General features: G+C 35.8%; 1 pseudogene; it reads left to right on the forward strand.

The window, feature by feature from the left end:
- The first annotated feature begins 836 nt into the window (after positions 1 to 836).
- Positions 837 to 8,577, forward strand: LOC124970679 (rho GTPase-activating protein 20-like; annotated as a pseudogene).
- Positions 8,578 to 10,156: the final 1,579 nt, after the last annotated feature.

A 10,156-nucleotide genomic window follows, 5' to 3' on the forward strand; every position in this document is an offset into this window, starting at 1 on the left:
CAACTGTAAAAGACCAGGACCAAATTTAGTTTACTGTAGACTTTTTGTTAATAAATCCAAATACTAAATACCCTTGGTTATATCCTGGTTTTATTACACCACCCTGCCCATGATTCTGAGCAGAAGAGGATCTCCAGGAAAAGATAATACACTGTGAACATGTTACTCAATGTTTACCAGACATAGGGTGCAGCCCCAACTTCCCAGAACTCAATCATCACTTAGAACACTTTCTCCCCTGAAATATGTGAGAGGTCTTCTATGGGGAATAGGGAGAAACACTAAATAACTTGATGCATTTCTGCCTCAGTGCCACTGGAACATAATGTTCTCAAATTATGGGGATTTTGTTTTATTGTCTTCTCTATTCCATGCACATCAAACATTGCCTCACACATATGAACAAACACATTAAGAAAGATGGAATGAATATTGCCAGATTATGAACCTCAGAGATATCTTAAGACCTTTCCTTGAACTAACTGTTTAAGGAAGGGGAAAGAAAAAGATTTAGTATGGTTTACTGCCAGATCCTAACATGTTGTACTTCTTTGCTAAACTGTATATGAAAAGGAGGTTTCAGCTCTAGAAGATTGTGTTTTACTTTTCCCACCATAATCTAGACTCCCATTATCATCTGTTTTATTGTGAGATCAAAACCAGAGCAAATGTTCTACATGCAGAAATCAGTGGAGAGTTGGCCTAGATCCACATGTACTTCAAAGAACAGAAGGTTTAACTTGTCAAAGAATGTTTTCTAATTTTCTACTACGTATTTCCAATGACAATAATGATTCAAAGTATTTATTTTTATCTGTTATTTCCCATAAAATATTCCAGTAAGTATTTTTTCAACAGATAGCTATGATCCCTGAATCTGAGTAATGGCTCAAGGAAATGATGAAAAGAAGATAAATATAATCCAGAGGTAATTATTCTAATTGGTGATTCTCAAAAATACTTCTAGAATATTTATATTTTGTAAGCAAGTCTATTTAAATAATGACAACTATTAAAGTTATATCCATGGAGACTAGTTTAAAAATGTTTTGCTGATGGATCAAAGACATTGGAATTAGACCAGAAACTGTGAAACTCCTAGAAGAAAATGTAGAATCAACAATCCAGCTTTTAGGCTCAGGGAATGACTTTCTCAATAGGACTCCTGAAACTCAGGAAATAAAGTCAAGAGTTAATAAATGGGACAGCATCAAATTAAAAAGCTTCTGCACAGCAAAAGAAACAGAAATGTGAAGGGAGAAACCACAAAATGGGAGAAAATCTTTGCTAGCTACTCTTCTGACAAAGGATTAATATCTAGACTACATAAAGAACTCAAAAAACTTTGTACCAATAAAATCGAATGACCCAATTAATAAATGGGCGAATGAACTAAAAAGACACTTTTCAAAAGAAGAAATACAAATGGCCAAAAAATACATGAAAAAATATTCAACATCATCAGCAACCAGGGAAATGCAAATTAAAATCACATGGAGATTTCATCTCACACCAGTCAGAATGGCAGTCATCAAGAATACAAATGATAATAAATGCTGGAGAGGATGTGGAGAAAAAGGAACGCTTTTACACTGTTGATGGAACTGTAAATTAGTATGTTCGCTATGGAAATCAGTATGAAGGCACGTCAGAAAAACTAGGGATGGAACCACCATAAGACCCAGTAATATCACTTCTTAGTAATGACCCTGAAGAATTTAAGTCATCTGACTATAGTGATACAGGCATACCCGTATTTATAGCAGCACAATCCACAATAGCCAAACTATGGAAACAGCCTAAGTATCCATCAATGGATGAATGGATAAAGAAGATATGGTATATATACACAGTAGAGTTTTATTCAGCTATAGAGAAAAAGAAAATTATGGCATTTTCAGAAAAATGGATGAAACTAGAGACCATCATGTTAAGTGAAATAAGTTAAACTCAGAAGTTGAAGGGTGGTATGTTTTCTCTCAAATGCAGAAACTAGAAAGGAAAAAAAGAAAACAAAGGTGGGGGGTGGATTTCCTATAAATCAAAGGGAGATCAGTAGAGAAAAGGGACCTGGGGATGGGAGGTAGGGAGTGGGGGGGATATGCTGGGGAGTGGTAGTGGCCAAATTATGTTGTTATATTGTGTGCATGTACAAATATGTAACAACAGACCCATCAATTTATACAATTATAATGTATCTATAAAAATGGGGAAAAAATAAAAATAAAAATATTTTGTGGCATTGTCATTGCTATTACGTCTCCTGCTTCTCATTTACATAGAATCTGATTCTGTGTATCTGAGTTGGATCTGAGCTAAAATTCATTAGTCCTGTAGCTACTCCATTAGACCAAATCTAGTGCTTATGGACTGAATCTGGGGAAATGTTTAGCCAACCAGAAAACTCCCTATGCATTTATCCTGCAACTGAAATCATGGAGAGAAAATGTCTCATTTCCTCCCTGTCACAGTCTTATAGAGTATGTAGGTAAACTGAGAAAGATGCAACAATGAAGTATAATCTGTGCAATGAAGGTATATGGTAGGCCCTGTGGGAGCACAGCAGAGAAATAGTTATCTCCTCGAGAAGAAAGAGAGTTGCACACTCAGTCTAATAACAAAGAATGCAATATCTATAGTCACACACAGAGAGATTGCTGTTAGAACTCACATCCCAATATTGATGAATATTTCCTGCATTATAAGACAATGGAAAGAAACGTCCATTAACAAAAAGCAATTCTCTGGTTCTATGAAAACCTATTATTCCTAATATTATTTATTTAAATGCACTTATTCATTTTTTTCTGTAGAAAAATTTCAACTACACAACTGCTATTGATAAACTTCTTATATCGGTACAACATTGTACAGTTATTGAAGACCCCAGAAACCAAGACTTTGTAACAAAATACTGTATCCAATTCCATTATAGTTTGGTGTGAAGTATTCAGAGATAGTGAGCATCAGACTCAATATTTTATTTCTCATTGTCCAAAACATTATATCTTATAGGATGCTAAAATGTGATATTTTAAAGAAAGGTAAATGTATGTCCCTCATACAAATATAAAGCAATCATGTGAAATATTTTATTTAAATGACTAATGAGGTTTCTATTTAGTCTTAATCAAAGCTCTACCCAGGGTTCACCAGAAGGAAGGTGTGGTTTACAAGCCTTTTTCAATTATTTTGCACCTTTTGAATATACTTTCTTATGCAGTGTATGCAGAGTAAACTTATCATCTAGCCAGAGATTATTAAGCAAATACCACTCATTTAAAAAGAAGTGTTGTTTGGGAGCTAGGGTTGTAACTCAGTGGTAGAGTGCTTGCTTAGTATGTGTGAGGCACTGGGTTTGATCCTCAGCACCACATATAAATAAATAAATAAATAAGTAAATAAAATATTGGGTCCATTTGCAACTACAAAAAATTTAATAAATAATGAAAGAGACTGTAAGATGGTACAGATAGTTCAAAGGATATTTCAAAAAACCAAAACCTAACAAAAGTTGGATACTATGCTAAAATTAAATTTAAAGGTAGATACAAATATGGATTTTTCTACCAGGGCAAGGATGCATATTGATTAGTTGTGTCTTCACAAGACAGAATTTAATTCTATGGGAAAGTATTAGACCCACTTCTATCAGTTATCTTTGGCTTACAGAGTTGTAAAATAGATCATAGGCTTAGGACCAGATAGACATGAAGCCCAGGTTAGATACTTGTGTCAACACAAAATACACCCACTAATCTTTTCATCTATTTCAAGGTTTTTCATAACTTATCCCTATTGACTATACCCACTGTTCAGTTCACTGTACTGAAGGAAAAGCCTCTTCTGTTTGTGTAATAGGATTGGAACTACTTTATTTTCTCAAGGTTGCCAGTTCTTATAGAAAAAGACAATAAACATGAATAACAGTATGTATTTACATACTCATATTATTTTCTGGGTAGTAGTAAAAACCATTTTGTTGAATGATCATTTAAAATTTTTTTTAGCATTTATAAAGCAGGAATGGTGGAAAATATACTATTAAAAAACTTGCTTTGTCTGTGAAAGGGGTAAGAATGGGGCAGAGATTTGGAAAAGACTTGTCCTTGGAACCTGGTGGAGCAGAGCACATGGTTTCCAAAGGTATGCTTCTTGGAAATAAAGAAGCACTTCAATTTTATCAGAAATCTTTTTTAAAATGTTGCAGAATTTATCCATAAGTCTGGAGTCCTAATTAGAATAAGATATATTCCATGCTTGTATAATTATATCAAAATGGATTCTACTTGTCATGTATAACTAAAAAGAACCAATAAAAAATAAAGTATGATTCATGGTTATGTTTAGAGAGTGACATTTTAAAAGTGTAACTGTAAAAATAACATTGTACTAGTTTCACAAAAATATTTTGTATTTTGGATAGCATTTTTTAGGAGACTTTCTTATTTTCTTTTACCTATTCATTGATTTGTGAAGACAATGTGAGAAAAAATAATTTCTGGTGTTGATTTTCTCTTTGTGTCCTCACTCTTATCACATTAACTGAAATTCTTGCATATCTGAACTATGTTCTGGATTTACCCTTTTTTAATTTGCATGGTTTTCCATGCAATGTAAGGTTGCCTATCTTTATAAGTTTTTTCATTTCTTTCTTTCTTTCTCTCTCTTCTTTCTTTCTTTCTTTCTTTTGCTTAGCAAGTACATTTCTTTTTTAAAATTGGTTCTTTTTAGTTTTATGTGATAATGAAATCCATTTTCACCTAATTACAAAAGCATGGACTATATTTTCTTCTACTTCAGTCCCCTGGACCTCCTTCTCCTCTCCTGGCTCCACCACCAGCTCCCTTCCCTCTACTGATCTTTCTGTCATTTATCCATAGTTATTATTTTTAAAAATTAATTTCTTATGGATGTACATGATGGTGAGATTCACTGTGGTATATTCATATGTGTACATAGGAAAGTTATGTCAGATTCATTCCACTGTTTTTCCTTTTCTCATTCCCTTTCCCTTCCCCTAATTCTACTTTGTCTACTCCACTGAACTTCTATTCTTCTTCTTCTTTTTAATAGAATGACTTGTTAAAGAGTGCATTATTTTTTGTCTTTAGGCTATTAGACCAGCTTCTAAGAGCCAGTGTTGTTCTCCTGAAGTATCTGTCTGAGGCAGTAAACCTTAAACAACATTCATCATCCAATCAGATGACTGCATATAATTTAGCAGTGTGCTTCACTTCAAGCATTCTTTGGTATCCTACTTCTTCCAGTCCAGACCTAGAAAATGAATTAACAACAAAGAGAATAATTTTTTCCCCTGTTATGCTTTAGGGGACTGAGTCTCCATTTTGAAACCAATATTTACTGTATTCTGAAAGACAATTGCTTATCTAGTTTAAGTACATAATTATACTTAAGTTTAAATTCAAGTTATAAATTTGAGTCTACTGACTATGGAGTGTTCTATTCTGGTGGTCTATAGAAATGTGATGTTAAACAGAAAAGTGATAGCAGATTTAAAAAAAATTTTCTTTCAAGGAAGCTAACAAGCAGGACTGACTCATGTCACAGACTGAAAAGAAAACAGTAGTTTAAACACATACATTTGGAGTTAAGTGAGGCAAAGTTAAATTCTCAGTCCCATCTCTTGACAGATAAAGAGTTTCCTCATCTAAAAACGGAAGTGGTGATGATACAGTTGTTCCTTGAAAATCACACCACTACAACACTGGGATGTTACTAAGGGATTTGGAGATATCACTTCCCTTTGTTCCCAACATTTCTCCTGCCTTTTGGTCTCAGTTATTAGGGCAAGAAACACAGCAAATTTGCAGTACATCTCAATGTAGGCACAAAGCTCTAGTAAACTCTTTCCTCTTCCCTCATGTACCTCCAGTTTAGGAGAATAGTAGAAGGAAATGAATGGATATCGACTAGGTAGGAAAAACACATTTTCTTTCTAGCTACCTCTCTTCTTTATCATATACCCGAAGCTTGTGGCAAGCTGCCCTTTACATGAGAAGTACTATCTATTGACACTTTATACGGTTTACTAGCAAAGTATATTTCTTCACCCCACTCTATGGAGAATACCTGAAATTATCCTAATTTTAAAGATAAAGCCACTGGTATAAAGTGTTAGTGTTAAGCCAAGGCCACACACTAGAACTTTAGTCCACTGATTAAAATTAATTTATATACCCAAGCAGCATACTTTTTAGGGGGGATTTTTGTATACTTTTAAAATACACAAAAATTCATACTTTTGTATACTTTTAAAATAGAATTTTTTTCTCTAATTTTTTTTGGCATTTTGTTAAAATCAGGATTCTTATATGAAATGTGATTTATAGGCAGGTTAAATGAAAGGTATCTTTCATCTTTTCCTTTTTTATAGACTTACCTGCTTATACAATTTATGGTTAGAAATTGCTATAGGATATTTGTGGAAGAATTTTTTTCCTTCTTGGGAGAGGTTTTAGTGAGATATACCATGAAAGAGAATGTTTCCGAGACTAAACATTTGTTTGTGTTCATTGATTTAAGAAAATCTTAGTTCCCCCAAAAGCCTAGTTCCTTGTGAACTGAAATAAATCTATTATACCCCAACAGGCATTTTTCTTCTATATTAATAGTTGGGAACACTATGATTATGTTATTTTTGAGAGCGAGAACTTAAATACTCTACATGAACAGAGCATTAAACTAATTGTAGTTTGTTTTGTAGACAACATGGAATATATTTGTGGTAAGTAAAACTGTGTGTCACGATTTGATTTTTTTTTTGACAGATACCTCTGGCTTCCAACTGAATAACTCCTCCTATGATAGCTTAGAAAATGGGATAATTGAGGATTTTTAATAGTCCATGTAGAATGGCCAGTGTAGCAGAACCAAGGATTCTGTCTTAACCTTCAGTGACTATGACCTTGACCAGCCTCAGGTAGAAGGTGTTTTAACCCTGAGTGGTTTTGACTTAGATCATTCTAAAGATGAAGACTTCCAAATGAAACAACCTCTTGAATCTAAACTGGTGAATATTTCAGTAATGAACGGAAAGATCACACTGAGGAGGGACATACTAGGGCTCCGTCTGGCTTGTGTAGACACAGTTACCTGTCTGCATAAGTGTCAGATGCCCCAAAAAGTCTGTGGTGGCACCATTGATGCTCAGAGACCAACACTGACCCCTTAGACTCAGAGCTTTCCCACATCAAGGACTTTTACCAGAAAAAACTGTGTAAGTATAGTTGCAATGCTATTCTGTCTCAAATGATGAAGAATTAACCCCTGAAGGAAATGGATAAGCCATGTTTAGTTACAGGCACTTATATCAACAGGGAAAATACCATTTAAATCAGATCATTAAGAATTAAAGCTTGTATGGTAATGAAGGAAACTGAAACTTTTCACTAAATCCAAGCCAGTGGCCATTTCTGTGGCATTTTATCATCTTATGCCCTCCCAGTATCATTCCTAGAACCAACCCTTTGATGCAGATTTATCTGGATATTCCTTGTCAAACACAGTAGATGCCCTCAAGAGTTCAAAGACACATTGGTGCTGCTCAGAGCCCACCACAGATGACCAGACTGCACGCTGAGCTGCCTCAGGAGCATTCATTCAAAGAATGAATGGTCTCTTTGTAGAGAGGAAGATTGTCTCAAATGGCCTAAGTCTTAGCAAACTGAGGGAATAAAATTTATTTTATTCCATTAGAATAAAGTGGAGTTTAGGCACAGGGATTGAGATGGGCAAGAGTTGTGACATGAACCAAAGCTCTGAGAAGGTTTTACCCCTGAAATGAAATATTTGCCCGAGAGCCAGCTATTCCAACTTACCTTTGCCAGGCACTACTGCAACTGGCTCATTAGAGAACTCCAAGGACAATGCTTTTTTCTCAAATTTCTGAACACTCTGTGTTCTTATCCACTGAAATGTCCTCTCCAATAGATCATATTTTTCAAGTTCAAAGAAAAAGGGAAGAGTTTTTTTTCCTGGATTTTAGCGATTCTCACCTCTTTTCTGGAATACCCAGTTCCTCAACAGGGCAGGCCAGCAGCCACCAGATTATATAAAAAAAGGATACAATAGAGTGGCATTCAAAAATGGATCCTGTAACTTTTTACCCCAGCACATGATTGAGAAATGGTGTGACCGGTGTGCCAAACTGGGCTCTCAAAATGAAAACAAAGGAGCCAGAAAAAGGGAAAATAAAAATAGATCCATAACCATTCACTCAGTCAACGCCCCATATTTCTGGTGTTCCAAAGGCCAAATCACAGCAAGAGAAACAGAAAGACATGCCCCTGAAGGCAGCTGAAGGTCTGCACAGCTCCACTGTGAAGTTCTTATCCTTGTCAGGACTCAGAGAAACACTGTAGCTCTCCGTTCAGGATCCTTGGAAGCAGATTCAAGTTATGTATGGAGTCCCACAAGAGAGGAGAATGGGGAAAGTAGGGTTCCTCTGGTCCCATGCCTTGGGGAATGGCCTCATCCAGCTCTGTAATTATGGAAAATGCGAACAACCCAGATGCAGTGCCTAAAGTAGTATGTGATGATGGGTACAGACATTAACCAAAAATACTGCCCTGCACTAAGAACTGGATGTCTAAAGAACAGAAACATGGCTAAAACAACATAATGACAATATTATGACCCCTTTTATCTTTTCTGTAGCATCTGATGTCTTCACAGGATTATTATAGTAACCAGTCCACTGATGTAGCTAGATTGGAGAAAATTGAGTGATTCAAGAGCCATGAGGACCATGTCTGTTGGATATTTTTTGGTTGTGTTGATTTGTTTTTCAAGTAGTGTTGAACTGCTTTGCAAAGGCTCCAGGAAACAGAGCTGGGAGGAGAAAGATGAAAATTGTTTTAGTCAGTTTTTTTGCTGTTGTGACCAGAAGAACAACTTTAGAGGAGGAAAAGTTTGTTTGGGGCTCATGGTTTCACACATCTCAGTCTATAGATGGCTGACTCCATTAGTCCAAGATGAGGCAGGACATCATGGTGGAAGGGCATTCAGAGAGAGAGAGAGAGAGAGAGAGAAAGAGAGAGAGAGAGAGAGAGAGAGAGAGAGAGAGAGAGAGAGAGAGAGAGTCAGCAGGGGCAAAATATATGCCCTAATGGCACACCACAATGATTTTCTCCTTCAGCCACACCCTACCTGTCTGCAGTTACCACCTAGTTCATCCCCATCAGTGGATTAATGCACGGATTAGGTTGAACCTCTCCTAACCCAGTCATTTCACCTCTAATCCCTCTTGCATTGTCTCACACATGAACTTCTGGGGGACACCACATATCTTAAACCATAACAGAAATGTTTGCTCATTTCAGTGCCCTTTCCAAAGACACCTGTGTACTAGGAACACACTCCAGAAATGTAACTTTTCCTACTGAGAAAGTGACCTCCTGATAGCATTCATTATTTCAGTGTTGGGAAAAGCTACAACGTTCTTTTCTCAGGTACACAAATATTGTTACCTATTAATAAGCAAAGCATGACATCTATTGGCTGAAATGCTTCTCTTCAGTCATGCCTCTCACATTAAACTCAGCAAGGGAAAATATTACTTATAAATAATTCTATAATTTTTATAGATTGACAATTGATTGGCAGGTTATAAGGAGTCACAGAATAGAATACCCAACAAAATGGCTGCCTGTCCTTCTCAGATGGTCTTTTGCTTTAGGCTATCTTACTTTCCAAATTTTTTTCTGCAGTTTTGCTCAAAGGACTTACAATATGGATTTGGTTTAGATTCCATTAGTTTATTGTATATGCATGGAACTTTTTCTTCTGTTTGCCCTTAAAGCTTCCACCTAGGAATAAATTATTAGGGTTTTCTAACTGGTGTGGAGGGAAGCACTAAAAATTAATGTGCATCTTCCTTCATTTTAGCTACTCATTTGTAAAAAATGGCGTAGAGCCCAGGTGATCACTTTAGTCCACTCTAAAATAGACCTTTCTTCCACAAACTAGCTTATTCTAAATTATTTTTCTTATCAGTCTCCAGGAAGCCATTATATCAGCTGTTCTTCCCTCATCCTAAATTTGCAAGATAACTTTATAAGTTTTGAAACAGTTTTCTCTTAAAACGGAAGTTATTTTAGTGTTGGCTATAGGTACTGCCTACCCCTGGGAGACA

The sequence above is a fragment of the Sciurus carolinensis genome, chromosome 18 (assembly GCF_902686445.1).
Source record: "Sciurus carolinensis chromosome 18, mSciCar1.2, whole genome shotgun sequence".
Lineage (NCBI taxonomy): Eukaryota > Metazoa > Chordata > Mammalia > Rodentia > Sciuridae > Sciurus > Sciurus carolinensis.